At 37.4% G+C, this 20946-nt stretch overlaps 1 protein-coding gene and 1 long non-coding RNA gene across 3 annotated transcripts in view; one reads left to right on the forward strand and one right to left on the reverse strand.

Moving 5' to 3' along the window:
- The window catches only part of KIF26B (kinesin family member 26B), a 307349-nt gene that overhangs the window by 242767 nt on the left and 43636 nt on the right, over positions 1-20946 (forward strand). The gene's annotated exons all lie outside the window — the stretch shown is intronic.
- On the reverse strand, positions 8886-9545 carry LOC117671927 (uncharacterized). The gene is made up of 2 exons (XR_004593051.3): positions 9464-9545; positions 8886-9018 (listed from the first exon to the last, which is right to left on the reverse strand). It is a non-coding gene; the product is annotated as an uncharacterized LOC117671927 (long non-coding RNA).

Below are 20946 nucleotides of genomic sequence, written 5' to 3' on the forward strand. Positions count from 1 at the left end.
GATTACTGCAGCATAGTCTACAAGGGGCTTGCCTTGAAAAATCACTTGGAAGGTTTAATTGGCCTAAAATGCAGTGATGCACACAATTTTGAATGCTCCAAAGTTTGCCCATATAACATCGCTACTGCATGAGCTACATTGACTTCCAGGTAGCAATCTGAAATGCTGGTTATCATCTTTAAAGCCATAAATGTCACAGGGCCAGTTTACTTGGGGGACTATCTACCTGAAATGGGAGTTTTGCCCATTTCACCAAATCCAAAGGAGTGAGCAGATTCCAGGTCCCCACAACCCTGCAGAACCAAGGGGGCATGCATTCTTTGTCATAGTGTCTACCATAAGAAACAGCCTCCTTCCTGCGGTTTGGGTGGCCCCTTCCTCTTGGCCTTCCAGAAGAGTATTAAAACTTGACTTTTCCCTCAAGTGTTAGGCCCAGGGTATGAGGGGAACTCAATATATGTGCCCTTTTTATGGAATTGTTATGCAGTGCCTTGGTTATTTATTTACTTTTCTTGCATTGTATGATTTGAAGTTTGAAGTTTATTAGATTTTTATAACGCCCTTCTCCCAAAGGACTCAGGGCGGTGTACAGCCATATTAAAACACATAGATTTATAAATCTATTTAAATTGCTTGTAGTTTTACATAGTTTTTGTACATACTGATGGCTTCCCAAAGTTACGTATTTTACATGGACAGTTATTTATTAAGCTAAAGTTATTTAGCTGCCCATTTCTATTCTATATTTCTAAAGGTTCAAAAAGACTTTGACTTTGTGTCAGAATGGTCAAACAATTGGCAACTCCAAATCTCAACCAACAAATGCTTTGTCTTATACATTGGCAAAAAGAATCAGAACACAAAATACAAGCTGAGTGGACATGACCTTGTAGATGACCCTCACTCTGTCAAGGACCTTGGAGTACTCATATCTAATTACCTAAGTGCCAAAGCCCACTGTAACAACATCGCCAAAAAGGCATTAAGAGTTGTAAACCTAATCTTGTGTAGGTTCTTCTCCAGTAATATCACACTACTAACATACAAAACATTTGCTAGACCAATTCTTGAATACAGCTCATCTGTCTGGAACCCGCACTGCATATCGGACATTAATACAATCGAACGTGTCTAGAAATATTTCACAAGAAGAGTCCTCCACTCCTCTACTCGCAACAAAATACCTTATGCCACCGGACTTGAAATTCTGGGCCTAGAAAACTTAGAACTACGCCGTCTTCGGTATGACCTAAGGGTAGCTCATAAAATTATCTGCTACAATGTCCTACCTATCAATGACTACTTCAGCTTCAATCACAACAATACATGAGCACACAATAGATACAAATTTAAAGTGAACCGCTTCAAACTTGACTGCAGAAAATATGACTTCAGCAACAGAGTGGTCAATGCCTAGAGTGCACTACCTGACTCTGTGGTTTCATCCCAAAACCCCCAAATTTTTAACCTAAGACTGTCTACTGTTGACCTCACCCCATTCTTAAGAGGTCTGTAAGGGGCGTGTATAAGAGCACCAGCGTGCCTAATGTTTCCTCTATTTGTATCTATTTTATGTATTCAATTCATGCTTATACTTATATATATTACCTAATACATTCTTGACAAATAAATAAATAAATAATAAATAATAAATTAGCATCCAATTGGCCTAAATAAATTTGTCAGCAGCATGAAGAGTTAAATACTCTTTGTTCCCATACAGAGAAGTTTTTTGCTCCAACCTAAAATGCTCAAGTAAAATGGTCGCATTTTGTTTACTGATGTGTACTCTGCTGTCGCATGATCATCGTCAACTACCAAATGGATTACTGTAATGAGCTGTCTATGAGACTCCGTTGAAAGCCCTTACAAATTTAAGATGGTTCAGAATGCAGTGGCAGGAGTAATTAATGGTACACCTGGGTATGCCCAAGTTATATCTCTGCTCTGCAAGCTTCACTGGCTTTCAGTGTGCTTCTGGGTACAAATCAGGGTGCTGGTTGAAACCTAAAAAGCTCTTATGGTATGGGGCTTGATTATTTGTAGGGCCAACTCGTTTTGATTGCTACCTACCCTTTTGGAGAAAGTGAAACAGAATTGAATAGGGTTGAACAGAATTATTGAGCTTTAAATTTGTTAGCCACCCAGAGTCATCATTGCAAGAAAGGCAATAATATAAATTGATTAAAATTATTATTATTTGTTTCTTCCTTCTGGGGAAGGACAATACCTGAGAAAATTGGGGAAACTATCTTCCTATTAAAATTCCCAGTGATCTATCTAAGTTGTTAGCCACACGGTCATTTTAGATACTACTTACATGGTTGGATGGAACATTGTAAGGAATTCCTGCTGTTGTCTATCAGATAGAACATAGAACAAAGAATCATATGGCTGGAAGGGACTCAGAGGTCTTCTAGTCCAACCCCCTGCTCAAGACGAAAGATTTTCTACCTTCCCAGTTAAATGGTTGTCCAGTGTATTTTTGAAAATCTCCATTGATGGAGCACCTACAACTCCAGAAGCAAGCTATTCTATTAATTAATTGTTCTCACAATCAGAAAATTTCTCTTTATTTCTAGGTTGGCTTTCTATTTAACAAGCTTCTACTCATTACTTCTTGCCTGTCCTCTGGTGCTTTGGAGAATAAGTCAATTCCCTCTTCTCTATGACAGCCTCTCAAGTAGTAGAAGACAGTTATCAAGTTCCTCCCGAATCCTTCTTTTTGATAGGCTAGGCCTGTGATAGCGAACCTATGACACGTGTGCCACAGGTGGCATGCAGAGCCCTCTCTGTGCACATGCCAGCCATCGCCCCAGCCCAGCTCTACCACACATGTGTGCATACCTCCTGCCAGCCAGCTGGTATTTGGGTCTCTGCTGCACATGCGTGGGGGTGGAGCGCATGTGGAGTGTGCATGCACAGAGGGATGGGGCCCATGCAAGTTGGTGCTGGAGGCTTTCCAGGCCCAAAATGGACTGCGGGGATGCCTCCCGGTGCGCCCCCGCACCCCATTTCGGCTTCCAGGTTGGAAGTCCCCATGCCCTGTTTTGGGCATGGAAAGCCTCCTGCACCAACCTGGAAGCCAAAGAGGAGGGCGGGGCGCATACGTGGGGTGGGGCGCATGCGTGGGATATCCAGGGGGTGGGGTACATGAGTGGGGGCTCTCACATTGCATTTTGGGGGTTTGGGATGCGCACGACATGTGCACGCTTTGGGCACTCGGCACCAAAAAAGGTTAACCATCACTGGGCTAGACATACCTACCGTATTTTTTGGAGTATAAGATGCACCGGAGTATAAAACACAGCTTAGTTTTTGGGGAGGAAAATAGGAAAAAAAATATCTGCCTACCAGGTATTCATCTGGCTAGCATCTTTAGTCTGGTCAGCTTCAGCACATTCGTTTGCTGGTTTTTATCCCCTGCATGGGGATAAAAAACAGCTTCTAAAGCACAACTGATCTTTGGAGAGAGAAGCAATGAGAAAAGTAGGCAAACCATGAAGATCGTTTCACACGCTAGCGCCTTGTTAGGGCTGAAAAAAAGCTTCACAGCTGAGAGTCGGAGGGAGCAGGCAAAGCAGGGAAGCAGAGATCGCTTCACTCGCTAGTGCCTTGTTAGGGCTGAAAAAAAGCTTTGGGAAAGCTACAGTCGGGGTATAAGACGCACCCAAATTTTCAGCCTCTTTTAGGAGGAAAAAAAGTGTGTCTTATACTCTGAAAAATACGGTAGCTCTCTCAAACATTCATCATACGATTTAGTCTCAAAACCTTTATCATCTTTGTTAATCTTCTCTGCACATTTTTAGGGTCTCAGCATCTTTTTTTTTTTTTGTATCATGGTGACCAGAACTGTATTCACTATTCCAAGTGTGACCTCACTAGTGCAGTATAAAGTGGTATTATCCCCCATTTAAAATCTTGATGTTATTCCTTTGTTGATGTAACCCAGGAGTACATCAGCAGATGAAATCTTCCATCCCAGGTAAAGCCTGGAATCTCTAAAATATAATGATGCTTTCCTCTTGGTACCTGCTGAGCAGCAGCAAACCTTTCTTTCCACCAATATTACTGTTTTCCATTTAATGTTTATAGTTGTTGTGATCCTATTTCTATAATATTGGACAAAGAACTGATTACATTCCTATGAGACATTCCTAAGATCTATAAGAAACATATTATCTCATGCATGAAATCCTCTATGACCATATTTGCACTCTGTTAATTCATATTCATGTACTTGCTCAAGCATATTTATAACAATTTTAATTGCTATTTTTCTTCTACCGACAATTTTTGGATGCAAATGAGTGTTATGTCTCTACCTTATGCACATATGGGAATAAAATACCAGCATTTTACTAATAGAAATGTGCAATCCAGTGAAAACATAAACTCTGTTAAAATGAATATAAGACCAAAATTCATTCTATTTCTATTTAGCTGGGAACAGTTCCATTGAACCAGAAGGGTCTTACTTGTTATTGGTGTGATTTAGCCTTGCTGATTTCAATAAGACCATTAGTACTTGCTGTTTTAGAGCAGTTCAGGCACATGATGTAGTAGGCTTTGTGACAGAAGAATAAAGAGAGACTGCAATGCATAATTAGATATAGATGTAATTAATTAATTAATTATTAAAATATAATTATGTACAATTTCTACTTTACACAGCTTTAAGAGATAATGATAGCTGAGAATGCACACTAATCTGCCTATTTCCTTAAATATGACTTGAAATGTTCTCATGAGCATTGGTAATTTTTAACAAAGAACAATATGATAACCCATCTTTGTTCTTTTTGGTGATTGCAACACTAACAATAACTGAGCAAAAATAGATTTTCTCCTTCACAAAGGACATGTTAGATCCCCCCCTTGGAAGGCATAATTTGGCTGAAAATTTGACACAATAAGACAGTAATTAAATCTTTTACATGATGCAAGACTGGTAGCCATTACAAATGGGTTCACGGTGTCTGACTATTATGCCTGACCTCTAAACTTATGTCTTTTCCGGATTCTGTTTTCCCATATTTTCCTTTCTGTAAATAGGGTTTTCTCATCTGTAAGTAGCATTTACCTGCTTATATTGTCTGCATTCTTGTTTTGGGTATCTTTAACTATGAATGAAATCCCAACAGAATACAAAATTAATTTTGACTAGTGTTTCATCTACGTGGAAGATCTGAACATCATTATTTTTTGAATAACGCTGAAACATGCTCCTGTGTGTAGTAGCCCAGGATAAGGGAATAAGACAGCTACATGGTCTATTCAACTATATCAAATACATATATTTGATTGCTAATGGATTCTGGTTAATTCAACATGTCTATATTATCTGCATATAGTAATGAATGTCTAGAAACTGACATGAACCTGAAAAGAATTTATGCTAGTATAGTTCAATTAGATTGTTACAAATATAGTCAGAGCCTATTATGATTTCAGAAATCTGTAGCAGTGAATCCCCTGATTATCACCTTGGATGAAGCAACCCAAATAGGTGCCAGTTTTTAAATCCTGCCAAGCCTGGCCTGCTCTTCTGTTTCTATTGACCATTCTCCTGGCAAAAAATAATATATTTGAAGGAAATGCCTATTTTTATACGCTTTCATAAATTGTTTGGATTAGTTTGGGTGGTTCCTTGCATAATTATTTTATAACCCATTTGTTAGAGCATTTTGTCATGTACTAAGCAAATCAAACCTATTAAAGTGGAAACATTTCCATTCCTTTAATTTACCCCTACTGAGAGATTTATACCACTTGGGATGTTTATATGGTGATTAACAGTGCTATAACAAAGAATCTTAATTTGAAACTTGGCAAAGCTGCCTTTTATAATGCCTTTATATGAGTCTCTTATGTTACTATTTAAATCAATCCATACATTTATCCTTCCCACTTGGAGTAATTTGTGTGAATGCTACCTAACTCTTCAGAGGAGTAGGTGTGAATGCCGATAGAACTGAAAGACAAATAAGATTTTTCTGACATTTTCATTTCCAATGAAGACTTTTGTCTACTGGATATATAGTTATCCGCTTTCTATAATCACAAGCAGTACTAATTTTTATAAACTGTTAATTTTTTTACTTTAAAAGTCAATTCTTCAAGACTGAGGAATCTGGGCTAAAATCTAGACTCTTCTTGGTTCTCTTATGTTATTCTCCTTTCTTTTTAAATCTTGGCTATACGAGCAGCAGAGAAGAGAATCAGTGGCTGAAAGGTTGTTTCCCTTCTGAATCTCACATATCATGAATTTCTTGAAATGTACTTTGCCAGATCTCCCAAAATCTCATGTTGGCCAGGAGATGAAGACTAAGGGAGGGGATCTCTTCAGCCTTAATGAAGTCAACACAGGCCAAGTCATGAAAAATAAAGGAAAAGGGATGTTGAAAAGGTCAACTGGAGGGCAGTGTGGCTTTCTAATTTAGAAGTAGATCCAGGGGAAAAAAAAAACCAACTTTCCAGGAAAATGTTATTGGAAGGGTGAGAGAGGGTATATTTATTTTCTTAACTAGTCAAACAAGTTATAGTGTTTCATTGTGTCCGCTTATCTACAGCATAAACACAGCCCTTATAAAGGGCAAATCTGAATCCCAACAATATGGAGAGTAGAACTGTAAATACAATCACCTGCTTTTTGTGTTGTATTTGTGATGATTGCATTGATTTTATGTTAGTCTTCCTCAGATTTTCTTTCCCTACTTTCAAACTTGTTATTCACAGATTTTCATTAATTATTACCTAAAGTAATTTATACACTGTTGCACTATTAATTTACACCTTAGCTTCCAGAGTAAGAATCAGAAATGTTCATTTCCAGACATTTCATTCATTAAGTGATACTTCAATGAAGCGAACGGTATGTTCTTTAATTTAGTCTTAAACTGCTAATACTCTAAATCTTTTAACTTCTCAAAGTAAGACATGGGAGAGATTAATGCCATAGTTGCTATCCCTTAAAAACATTTTCTGAATATTCAAATCTCTGTGGTTTACATGTTTATACTACACATCATATCTATGTAATAATGAATGCATTGGGTTTACTGGGGTCATTCCTCCCTGCAGGAACATGAGGCCTGTTGTAGAACAGGTGACCTGTTCTAATTGATTGAGGGGGCTTAGGAATTTTCCTGAGGAGTTGACTGGTTTAGCAAGTTCTTGATTTCTGCCTGAAATTGGGAAGTAATTTGGGCCTTGCATCACATCACTTCTATGTGTCCTTTCTCTCTGTGCGCACCAATCTAGTAGTATATTTTAGTTTACTAATGTGTTCCAAAAGATGAAGCTCTAGAAGATATCCTCCTGGAGGACCTTGGAGGAAGACCTAAAGTGACTGATTGGACATGATAGGAGCCCATATCGGGATTACCTCATGGCAATAAGGGTAGGAAAATGTCACCTGCCCTTACTCTATCTGCTGATAGCCATCCAGTGGCTTTTTAGGGTGACCCATTTCCAGGGGGCAGTGAGCAGAAGAGGACATTGTGAAGAACATTCAGATTATTTGTTAGATAAAGTCATTCAGATCTGCTCCAAGATAAACTCCAACTGGGCAGGCCCAACTGAGGTTTCTGAAGTTCAGTCTTGTGTAGTGATGTAGGATGAGTAAACTGGAATAATGCCTGAAGAAATGGACAGGATTCTTTTCTCTGTTAATTTAGACACCTCTTTAATGATTTGTTACGGTAGCCAGGGAGGTAATCTGTGGTTGAATCCATGCTGGAGTGCCAACCTTGTTGACAGAGGGAATTGTGCCTTCAGCCTTGAAGGAGGCAGTGGAGTGTTCCCTTCTCAAGAGACTAGCCTTGGGCCCAGTGATTTTGGACAAGTATCATCATGCCTCCAACCTTCCCCTTTTGGGAAAGTTTATTAAGAAGGTGTTTCAGACTGCAGTTACAGTCTGGAAATTTCTAGACCCATTTTAGTTACGTTTCAGACTAGGATTCAGTCTTAAGGCATCCTTACGGATATACCTGTGGACCTGTGGCAGATTTAGGATGAAGATGGTGCATTTATCCTAGTGTCTCTTAATCTTTCAGTGGTGGATGTCCATGTCTTCTACCATGATGTCCTTTCCTATGACATTTGATATAATCTTATGTCCTAGAGACATGATAACCTACTCTGGTCCAGTTATCTCTGTGTTTTATTTTTCACATTTCCCAAGATTAGTGCAGGACGACAGTGTTATCCAGAAAAAGATTTATTTAGAAATTCTGGGATCTTGGGAAAACAAATTCTCTTTTTGGAATTTGGAACTACTTTTGGGAAAAAAGGGGGGTTTGGTAATAATGAGGTTCATCTTTTTAGCTTTGCCTTTGTCTTCACTGTAGCTAAAGACATAATAGGATTTCATCCTTGGGAGGTGAAATGATGCTTACTTCATAGCCATGTAAGTTTTTAATTAAGAATTAATTACATTTATATCCCAGCTTTTTTCCTGAAGAACTTGGGTTAGCTTATGCAGTTCCCCTCATTTTAGTCTCAGAATAACTGATGTTGAATAGGCTGTGATATATAGACCAATTCAAGGTTACCCAATGAGCTTCATGGCTCAATAAAGTTTTGAATGAGACTTTTGTTAGTATTGATCCGTGACTAATTGTGTTGTTAAGCACTAGGAAGCAAGAGGGGAAAGTATGACTTACCTGCATATTGTCTATAGTAAGGAAAGGCTTCTTGTTAACCTATTTGTCCTACTGTTCAAAAGAACAATATATGTGGACAAGCAGGTAGCTTTAATTTATCTTCAGGTAGCATACAGATATTCCTCTCAGATATATAACTAAGTAGAAATCCAAGTCTTGTTTGTCTTAAATTGTCTATAAGTGTTATGTATGTCTATATAGAGACTGCTGAAGAACAAGTTTACATGTTTTGTAATCTTCATTTGGAGGAAAGGTAGAATGCAAATACAGCATTATCATCACAGAGACTGGCAGTGATGCCACTGGCTACACTGGGACAGCAGTCCTTGGGGACATTTTCCATTCATGTGACCTAGGTAGGATATAAAGACACACGCAATCATTTTTTTGCTACATGGTGAAATTTGTTCCTTTCTATATGATCATAAACCTTCTGAAAAAGATTAAGTAGTTTCTGCCAAAAGCACTTTCCTGCTGTAACTGTAATATAAGGGATCTATATCACATGAGAAAAATAAGTAAATCTGAACTATCAGAAAATGTTAGTAAAGGCATAATTTCTCACATTCTTCAATCAATCATTTAGTTATTGATTATATTTATTTTGTGTTCACTGGAGAGCTTGCTATCTTTCAGAATTAATTGGATACAAAGACAGAGTGCGTTTCTGAGACTATAAGTACATAATTGAACTCTACAACAGTCCTTAAAAATCTGTGTACAGAATAATACACTTGTTAAGACTTGTCAGTGGCGAGATGTAATTAGGTGGAAGTAATGAGTCCTCTGTTACTTACTTCTAAGTAAATATTTGTGGAATGGTTTCCCTGATGTCACTCTCTGGTTGTCAAGGACTGGCACACCCGATGCACCCATACGTCTGTATATTAAAAAAAAAAAAATCCCAGAGAGTTTAACATGATTTAAATAATAGGATTAGCATAATAATTAAGATTTGTAATTACTGCATTTTACTGACAAATTAGAGAATATCCAATCCACAAAACTGCCTCTGAGCTTGGCTGGTATTATGCTGTAAACTAAGAAATATAAAAAGTGCAGCAAGAAAAGCCAGACATTTTTTTCCCCTCAGTGATTCCAATACCACCAAAAAAAAAACGTTATTGAAACGTGAATCTTTAGTATGGGAACTATGCATCACAGATACAAGCTGTGAGACTCTAGAGGAATTCAGCTCTGGCCTTGAAGAAGTAAGAAAGGGGAAACAGTCGCTTACTCACAGAAAATAGGAAGCATGGGAAAAAGATTGTGTGGCTTAAGTATCGTATCCTTAATCAGAGACAGTGAAAGTTTTCATAACCCCATTAATGTATCTTACAACAATAATACAACATTCTTAGGATCCTTCAGTGTCTGTTTCTTGAGCTGACCTATCTCAAGACTCTTTGATGCCAAGTAAGGGTGGGATGTTTATTTCTACTGTGCATGTTTACAGTTGAGTCCCTTCCCCCTCAGTTGCTTTTTAATTACTGCAGGAGCTACATGGAAGAGGATGTTACATTACTATTTAGAATTAAGTTAGGGATAGTTTTTATATTCTTTCTTTTGTTTATTTTCCTAAATGATGCTTTCTTTTCCTCGTTATCTTGTTTAAAATTCTATTGAGGAAACAATTGGTGAGAAAGCTGTAGATATGGATTCCATTCTCAAATCATTTCTATGACTTCCAAAACTTATTTTTGTAAATGCTTTAAGTGTAGATACTGCTCTTTGCTTAATATGTTTTAGAGAGGCACATAAAATTATGGATTCATTCTGAAAAATTCACTAAGAAATCATGACACTGTCGGTCTTCATATCTCATGGCTGTTTTGGAAGAAGTCACTGTTAGCTAGGAGACTGCCTGAATCCCCATTGGGTCTCTTGCTTTCAGAATGAATTGCTCCAAATTTTCAGTACCACCTTATCAGACTCCTCAGCAGTCACCAAGAGAGGGCTTTCTTGCCTATACCTGGATGCTGCATTACCATTTCACCATACAAGAAATTGAAAGGAAACTGACATTGTAAGCATTGTTAGGGGAAGAAATGTTTAACACTTTCACTGCCAACCCCAACAGTAATATTAGCTTCCTGTTCTACTCAGCTTTGTGATATGTACAAAGAGTAGTGGGATGCTAACACCATCCCACTACTCTTCTTACACATCACAAAGCTGAGTACATAGTGTCTTAGCCCATACCTATTGGTTTAGTCTTATAGCATGCAACAAGGGATTTCCTTCTGTTACAACATTTGGAGACATGATATTCTTGGTTCTGAAATTCATATGCTATAACTATTCACCTGACAATCATAGACTAGACAGAACTTCACCAACTCTCAGAGACATCTCTGACTCCAATTTCTCATATATTCTTATCTGCATTGCAGGGGTAGTTAATACTGATTTTTCTGCCCCTCGTGATGGCTTTGAGATTACCGAAAATAAAACCCTGTCTTACATTTTTTTGAACCCTGAAATAAGTGCTTGGCCTTACTGCCATGCGCTCAAAAGCCCAATTGGGCTTATTATCAGGGGATGTCTTATTTTGGGGAAAACAGGGTATTACCAACTGAATTGGAAACATGCTCACTGGGATAAATGTTGTAGTACCATTCATCCTATCATTGCCCTATGTATCCCTGTATTATGCTCCTTTCATTTCTTGTGCAGCTTTTCCTCTGCAATGATCTGAAAGAAATCACCTTTTCAAGAGCTGTAGAAATGATATCTACTGCAGCCACTGGGCTGACCATTTTTGTCTGTAGTTTTACAGAGAGCTCAGTTCCATTAATTCAACACCTCTATTGCAGTCCATACACATGTTGGCTTCTGATACTTCACCATTTGAAGCAACATCTGATTCCAAACATCATCAGTTCAGTTTGGAGGAACTTTCTTAGTCAACCAGTTGAACATTGGGTACTATCTAACAAAATGAAATTCAGTGGTGAAAAAAGTAAGGTTCTACATTTAAGCAAGAAAAACTAAAAGCACAGGTATAGTATAGGCTGTACCTGGCTCAATAGTAGTAGTAACTGGAAGAGGGATCTTGGGAGTCCTAGTGGACAATCACTTACAGTAAATATGAGCCAGCAGTGTGCTACAGCTGCCAAAAAAGTCAACACAGTTCTAGGCTACATAAACAGAGGGATAGAATCAAGATCATGTAAAATGTTAATACCACTCTATAATGCCTTGGTAAGACCGCACTTGGAATACTGCATCCAGTTTTGGTCACCATATTATAAAAAAGATGTTGAGACTCTGGAAAGAGTACAGAGAAGAGCAACGAAGATGATTAGGGGACTGGAGGCTAAAACATAAAGAACCATTGTTGGAATTGGGTATGTCTAGTTTAATGAAAAGAAGGACTAGGGGTGACATGATAGCAGTGTTCCAATATCTAAGGGGCTGCCACAAAGAAGAGAGAGCTGCCCTATTCTCCAAAGCAACTGAGGGCAGGACAAGAAGCAATGGATGGAAACTAATCAAGGAGAGAAGCTACTTGGAACTAAGGAGAAATTTCCTGACAGAACAATTAATCAGTGGAACGATTTGCCTCCAGAAGTTGTGGATGCTCTAACACTTGTTAAGAAGAGATTGGGCAATCATTTGTCTGAAATGGTGTAGGATTTCCTGCCTGAGCATGGGTTTGAACTAGAAGTCCTCCAAGGTCCCTTCCAACTTTGTTATTCTGTATTCTGTATCCTATACAGTCACCTCCAGTGATACTGAATGAAATCATTGGCAGAAATTTGCTTCTCTGTTGGGTATCGTGGGATGCATGGGAAGTTAAGCTAAACTTGATTGATATTCATTCAATATCAGTATCGTTTCACCCAACATCTTACTATTTAGTTACCCAACGGATATGCTGGATCTCGGAAAAATAAGGAGGGACAAAAATTCAATGCAATAAGGCATCGCTCTTAATTGTTGCTCTTCTGTTGTATATTGGAATTAATTGAGTGTATCTGAAACAATATCAGGTAGAGGAGATTTTTTTTTTACACTGGATGAGGAAAGAAGCCTGAACACTCTCTTTGTTTATAAGTTTTAGCTTGTTTATTGAAGATGTTAAACTTCAAAGGCAGACAGTTATGAATCACAGGACTGTGCTAGAAAGTATATAACCATATAGAAAAACTATAATTTTTAATTGACAAATCTCGTTAATGCTAAGACTGATGGTATTATGCATGCAAGTTATAAAAAGGATGCCACCTAAAATACATATAAAATCTATAGAAGTGATCACTGATTTGTTACCTCATCCATCACATCAATGTATATTTGATGATTCACATGGTGCTTATAAATTTCCATATTCCATTGTAGACCTTCCATTTGGTTCCTCTTTTATACAATATTCTGGGACATGGGAATCTTTTACAATACATATGTGGTTGTTGACCATAATCCTGAACAGTTACACCTTTGAGATCTTGACCTTCTTGCACTTGAACAATTTTTATCCTTCCTTCTTCTGGGACCATGTCTGGAAAGGATACAGTATGTGCCATGCTGAACGAAAGGACGTTTTCTGGCCAAGAACATTTCATCTTCAGAAGTTGCATATAAAAGTAAGATGGAGAAATACAGTTGGTTTTAGATGTTGTTTATGTTTGAATGATGACCTCCATGTTTGATAGTCCCACTGGAGAGATTGATTAGCATCTATGGATTTTGACGATTCAAACTTACACATTGTAATCTGACTCCAACAAAAGATGTATCATCACTTTATGCTACCATGGTCTTCTTGGAGTTAGAGAACAATGTGAAACTGTTTGCCTTCCGTAGGACAACAGTCTGGCTTCCAGCCAATATAGACAGATTCTTCTGCTAATGAGCAGAATCCAGCACAGGTGGCTAATCACACTGATAATGATGAGATGCCAAAAGACCTTGACAAAGTGCCAAGTATGAAGACAAGGGTACAAGAAAAAAATGAATGAAATATTTCTGTGTGCCTTTGGAAAGAATCGCTAGCCAATTTCCAGAATTTGCTAGAATTATAGTGGGATCTTGTAATCATATTCCTGGGATATCATGGCTTCTTATCTTGTACTTACATAAGCTCTTTTGACATCTTTCACCCGACTTGTATAATTATTCTATAATTATTCTTCTATAATTATTACAGCTTTGCTCCTGATTTATACCTTGTACTCCTGCATAAGGTGGGATTTCTCCTATGACTGATACAGCTTCAAATTGTGGCTTGGCTGATCCAAGGTTATGGTTTAAGACTCCCTGCATTTGTGACAGTTTGTTCTGCAGTTTTGAAACTGTGTTTTCTTATCCCCTTTGGAATGTCATCTGTACACACAGTCTCTTTATCCTGACCCAAACAATAGTCCATTAACCATTGTCCAAGCACACTTCAACTGTATCTCAGCAAACCTTTGCAGTTGAGAAAGCCCAAGGACAGCTTAAAGTGGTATGCTCTGGATGTGGTGTTTTTCCTACTATACTGATTCAAGATACGGTGTGTAGAAAACCTAAGTTATACATTATAGTGGCAGCCTGAACCAACATGTTCATGTGTGTCCAGTTGTTTATGCTGGTATCATGTGGATCCATTCTCTGACTACTGCAACCACATGGAATCAGCATAGCACACAAGCCAACTAAAGCCCTTCAAAACATCCAAGTAAGCCCAAAAGACTCAGCAGCTCCAGAAGAAAAAGCCAGGAATTATCTACAACATAAAAGTGTAATGACTGCAACAGCTACTATGTAGAGCAAACAGGCAGACGACTGGAAGAACACATCCGTGAATACCAATTAGCAGTCAGAAGACATGAAAACTCCTTAATTTCAATATATGGACAGACTTAACCATAGTTTCAATTGGGAAACTGTGACCATCCCAGACCAAGCCAAGTCTAAAAATGCTAGGGAATTTTTAGAAGCCTGGCACTAGTGACAAATTAGCCATCAATAGACACATAGACATAAACAGTATCTATATACTATGCAAAAGAGACATTAAGCCAAAAAATAAACAAAAAGACCAAAGCACCTTCCCATCAGCAGTCAGCATAGATTAACTCCAAGATTAAAATCAGAACAATAAACAAGTAAACAATATTCCAAACAAGGAGCTTCCAAACAAGTCAACAATAAACAGCCCAACCAAAGGACCTCTAAGACAACCCCCACCAGCACTGACAGGGCAAGCCACTAGAATATAAACTGAGAATAAACCCCACCCCTTACTAGCACTAATGATGTTGCCTAATTTGGGTAATGAAACATCTCCAAGAAAATCCGTGACCTCTTTGCATACCTTACAGTAACATTACAACCTCTGTGAGTGGGGAGGGGTAGGAAAAGTAAAACTAGAGTTGGATTGGCCAGAGGAAAATTCCAGAATCAAAACAGAACTTTTTGAATCTGCTGATGTACAGAAAATTCTTCACTAGAATTTAGAGTTGGCTTGGTCATTAATCTGTTATCCATAAAGCTTAGTCTGTAAACTGACTTGTGTGTTTCTTTGATGAGGCACCAGCAACTGTGTTCCTCGCTGGTTAACTGGAAAACAACTATCTCTTCCTTTCGTTTTTTTCAGTAGCCATAAGGAACTTAACACTTGTATAGGGAAGAAGATGAATAATTTTGAGTAAAAGTAATTAAACTTTTCTTGATTGCTCGCTTACATCATATAGAGATGTTTTCCTCCAGATACCAAGTAATTTACTGGTATCCAGTAACCTTCAGGTTCCTGGAGAGTTTGTTGTCATTGCAGGATCTATTTGTCCTCATTGCAGTATCAAACCAAATATTTTGTAGAACAGTAGTTCATTTATTTTAAGGTACCATACCATTTGAAATTGCAATTAGTATTAAAACAAGTGTCTGACACAAGAAATAGGAGGGGTATGAGTATAATCGCTAGAGCCTGTTGCATCTTAATAGGAGATTAATACAAGCAAGGAAGACCTTCTTCAGGTTAAGGGAATCTCACCTATTTTCATGATCTGCCCAGTCATATTATTATGAGATCTTTTTGAAAGTTCTTGAATATGCATGAGATAATCATGAATATTTGATCTTAATTTTGCTTGAGGAATTAACTCTAATATTCAAGTTGTAATGAACTCCGTCAGAGGAGCATCAGGCAGAATTCATTAAACTATCCTGAAGAATGACACTGGAAGAAGTGGTGGGACTGCATTGTCTTCTCTAATACTTATGTTATGGTTGCTGTACATAAATATTAGAGAAGACAATGCAGTCCCCCCACATCTTCCCATGTCATTCTTCAGGAGAGTTTAATGAATTCTGCCCGATGCTTCCCTGATGAAGCTCATTACAACTTGAATGTAAACATACACACATACATACACAGATACTCTCATATGTATTTTTGTAGAGTAGATTTGTTGAGATGAGCTACAGGAAGCAATCATGTAAATCTGGGGCCATCAGGAATGCTTTGTGAATTGATGTGGGCAAGCTCATTAAAAGATGATACAAAATCATGCTGTAAATTTTTAGCACAATATAATAGAAAATGTCAAGAAATAGAAAATATAGATGCTAGGCATATGTACTACTTACTATCAGCATAATATGCCTAAAACTTATTATTCATAAAATAATAATTGCAACATTGACTAAGTCATTTGCCAGGGTAGTCATATAGAAAAGAGGAATGTTTTTGCCATTAACTGGCTTCTCTTTACTCTTTTTCATTTATGTAAAATTGGTGAGGGGGCTGCGGATAACTTTTATTAAATAATAAGTTTTAGTAGAGAAGGTATCAGCTCAGCAGTCAAACATTTCCTGTTTGTATTTCCAATGTCATCCTTGGAGAAAACTAGTTATCAAAGAGATGAACAAATTCCCTCTTTGGATTGTGATGATTTTACAAGAAGTACAAGTGAAGAATGGACAATTACAGTAATGTTATATATCTATTTCTATCTCACTTGAATATTCTCTATTTCATTGTTATCTGAAGCATAGAGTGAGTATTTGACATGAACTTGGAATTAGGTAAAATTTGTTTCAGTTGTTTATAATTATACGTTTTCTCCTGTTTAGAGTGTCTCCAAAAATTGTGATGTTATCTAATTTTTAAAAGGGGGAAATTATTATTATGCATCAATCTAATGCAGAAATACTTTTTCTTGACCATTGGAAGGGTACATTATTTAACAGGTGTATCATTCAAAGGTTACCCCTTTGTAACATTCAATTAAGAAATTCTAAAAAAGAACAGCTCCTCCATTCATGTCAAGCTCTGTGAGGTTGACATGTTCAGGAAACAAGAGCTGCTTGGATTTGTGGAAAGACCTATATTGCTAATAGGGTAATACAACAGAATCTTGAAAACCTAGCAAAGTAATGCCTATGGAGAATGTATACTTCATGTAAGTACAAGTTACATTAGAGATACTCAGAGTCTCTTTCACACACTTTCCTCCTTTCTAGCCCATTTGTTCCCCTAACTGTCTTGCTGCCTCCTCCATGTTACCAAGATTTGTTAGGCATTCCATCACAATCCCAGTTGCTCATATTCAGGTGATATCCTGTTTCCATTTATATAGATATATGAGGGAAATGTGAAATGCCTTATTCCTTTGAAAATAAGGAGAATTGGGGGGGGTGAACCTGGTTATTAGTGCAGTTAAATATCATACATAGAAAGGAAACCTAAACTCATTCTCCTACCCAAAAGGATTTTTTAATAAGTTGTGAATTCATATTCTCTTACCCAGGGGTGAAATCTAAAAATTTTCGCTACCGGTTATGTGGGCGTGGCTTAATTAGTGGGTGGGGCTTGATGGTCAGGTGACTGGGTGGGCATGGCTTGTTGGTCAGGTGAGTGTGACCAAGTCGACATCACTTTGTTGCCCTTTTTTAATCTACAAAACACAACACAACAGAACTGGCTCAACCACAAGGTAAAAGCAGCTGTGCTAGACCCAAAATGGCCCCTGCAACAAGCAGGAACCTCACACAGCCCCAAAAAGTCCCAAAAACCAACTTTCACACTTTATACACACAAAATTCCACATACAGCTTTGTGAGATTTTGTGTGTTTGTGTAGTTAGAGTGAAACACTACAGAAAAACAGAATATCTCAGAAAGCTGCACAAATATTATTTTTTTAAATTTTTATTATTTTTATATAAAAGCAGCTAAATTTAAAACTTCCTAAACTTTAAATGGCTAGGTCTAAAAAAAGAACAACTAAAAAAAAACCCAACTAACTATTTTTTTAAAGCTCCCAAAGGTGGAAAAAACTTACAGGCAGGCAGGCAGACAGATAGAGCTGCTCACTGATGAGCTTGATTGCAGGCAGGGAGATTCAGTTGCTTGCTGGTGCAATGGATTGCAGCAAGCGAAGCAAGGCAGGCGTTGCGACCAGCAGCTAAGGTAAGCAAGCTGGAGCCTGGGGGCGGGAGGGATTTTTGCTACCGGTTCACCAAATTGCCCACCGCCATCACTACCTACTCGCCCGAGCCGGTCTGAACCGAGAGCATTTCACCCTTGCTCTTGCCCCAATGATTGCAGTCCTCTCTGTTGCCCAGTAGCTGATTTGTATGCCATCGAGGAAAGCTATTGGGAAAGATGAATAATTTGAGACAAGAATCTTTAGAAACTATTTATTTAAAGTAAGCTCCTTTGCATTTTATTCTGAAATGTTGTTCTTGTTTCTTATTGTTTGCTAAGTGTTGGACAAAAGGAATATAAACCAATTCTGCCAGCTGCCTGAATGATGAGTAAAATGGTTTGCTAGCTTTTTTTCCCTATTACCTGGATGTTAGGAATAATAATTATATACATTTAATATTGTAGGGCAAAATATTTATATGGTGTATATTTTAATATGAAATGTTTAAAAATCAAAAAATTTTAAGGGTCTAGAATATATGTTTAAGTATTTTAAAGTGAACGGTAATGCATTTTTAAATAAACATGGCTTAATGTTGAAATGGAATATAAAGATTTATGAACATATATGTTTGAAATTAACATCAACTGAACCTAGATTAATAGCCTTCTACCCAAGGAAGTGTCAGGTACAAAAAAAACAGACAAAATGAAAGGAGAAATTCATTCCAGAAAGTTTAAGGCTTTTAAATAATCAAAACTAAAACTAGAGATAATTAAACAGCTTTTATCAGTTTTAAATATTACAATAAATATGAGCGATTCTGTAGTCTATGTAGAAATAGAAACAAAATAAAGTAATTGACCATTAATTAAAAATAGATTTTCGTATCTTGCTAAGCTAATATGGTTTGACTATTATACTATGAGGTGTGAATTCTGTTTCATAGATTAGCCTTACATGTGAACCAGACCACTCAGCACATCTGAGAAATAAATATTATGAAAAGGGGTCTTCATTTTGATAATCAAAATAAAGAATAGAATCAAAACAGAGTTGACATTCTTACTCTACTAATAATATGGCTTTGCAATTTTTAATATAAAAGAAGCATAACCAATGTTGCCAAATAAATGCCTAGAAGTCACGATTGCCCCCCTCCCTTTATTTTGAGAGATGGAATACATAACTTTGCTAAGTTTGCAAAAAAAAAAAACAAAAAAAACCCACAAACTTTTGTGTTCATGCCATTTCATGAATTTGTTTCAGTCTTCAATCTCATGAAAAGTGGTTGTGTTTTGCCAGAAGTAGGGAAAATACTTTCATAAATTGATTTTGCAATTTTTGAAAAAGTATCGTTTCCAATCCTAAATGCTATACAACTATGTGCAACTGTAAGCTCTGTGTACATAGTTTTTTCTGTGATCTCATTACTTTAGTAGCATATACAGATCCCACTTGAAAAAGAAGTCATTAGTCATTGCTAATGGCAGAGATGAGGAATCCAATATTTTTTGTACTTGAACTGCTTGGGCACTTCTGTGATTCTGGCTGCCAAAGGAAGGCATCAGTGTTTGTTTGGGTATGCACTTCAAAACTTCAGATGCTATACCCATTTCAGTGTCCGATTCTTTATTTGGCTGAGGACATACAGTTGTCCTCAATTGGAAAGTTTTGATACCAACATGTAGTCTCAATCACTTTTTCTTAACTGTAGAAGCATTCAAATATTATAGTTTCGGCCTAGTTCCATTTCTAGAAAGCCTGATTTTAAAGGCTTTTGATTTTTACTCCGCAGTTCATGGTAAAGAAGGTTATTACAGAACAAGTTACTGCTTTTGCATAAGTCTTTATTACTTATATTAAAGAGAAAAGTGCTAAGAGACTGTACATTAATATCCTTCCTATTGTTATGAAGAGATTTCTGTATTTTTTGTGACACAGAATTATGTAATATATATGTCATATTATAACATAATGTATTTGCATGCCAAAAATAAATTCAACTAAGCATGTCTGTTGTTCAAATGATTTGTTCAGAGAAAAGGTTGTTTTCAAAAGAGAGACACAAAGGAAGAGATTAAGAACTTTTTCTGTGGGCTCAGCTAGAGGTTGTAGAATCATTGTGCTAAAGTAACAGTTACATTCTGCAAATTACAAAATACAGTTAAACTACAAGGGTCTATTAAAATGCTAGGACATAATAATCTCTTTACATTTACTGGCAATTCATATTTTAGGAATCCAGTGAGAAATCTCAAACAACCTTTAAGAGTCAAAAAGGATCCCATGAAATTGCAGTAGTGTAATTGTACAAGGCACGATGGCTCACCGGTTAAAGATGCTGAGCTTGTCAGCAGGAAAGCTGACAGTTTGCCTTTGAGACCTGAGGGCTGGACAGTGAGGTGAAGTCCCATTACTTGCTCTAGCTCCTGCCCACCTAGCAGTTTGAAAGCATGCAAATGCCAATAGATGAATAGGTACCACTTTGGTGAGAAGATAATAGTGTTCCGTGCACCTCAGCGAATAGTCATGCTGACCACTTGATCACAGAAATGTCTTCTGACAACGGTGGCTCCCTCAGATATGAGTATCGGCCCCTAGAATCGAACATGACTGGACAGGGGAATCCTTTGCCTTTAACTGTAATCAGTTTTAAGGGATATAAAAAAGGCCTATCCTTATTTTTCTGGACAGATGTTAACATTTATCAAAGCAAGTTGGTAAGTCTTCAAAAAGAATTTTCAAGAAAATAAGAGATAAATAAGAATGTAATAAAGTATTGTGTCTCACATATCCTGATTATGTGTCAGTGCACACTGCATTTGGGATAATAGAACAATAAGCAGGCTGGCAAGGTAAACCCTAGATTAGTGATCCTGGGCTGCACAGGAGGATGCCATAATCATGCCTGTAATAAAC

This window comes from Pantherophis guttatus, chromosome 1, assembly GCF_059756535.1.
Source record: "Pantherophis guttatus breed Tessera chromosome 1, ASM5975653v1, whole genome shotgun sequence".
Taxonomy (NCBI): domain Eukaryota; kingdom Metazoa; phylum Chordata; class Lepidosauria; order Squamata; family Colubridae; genus Pantherophis; species Pantherophis guttatus.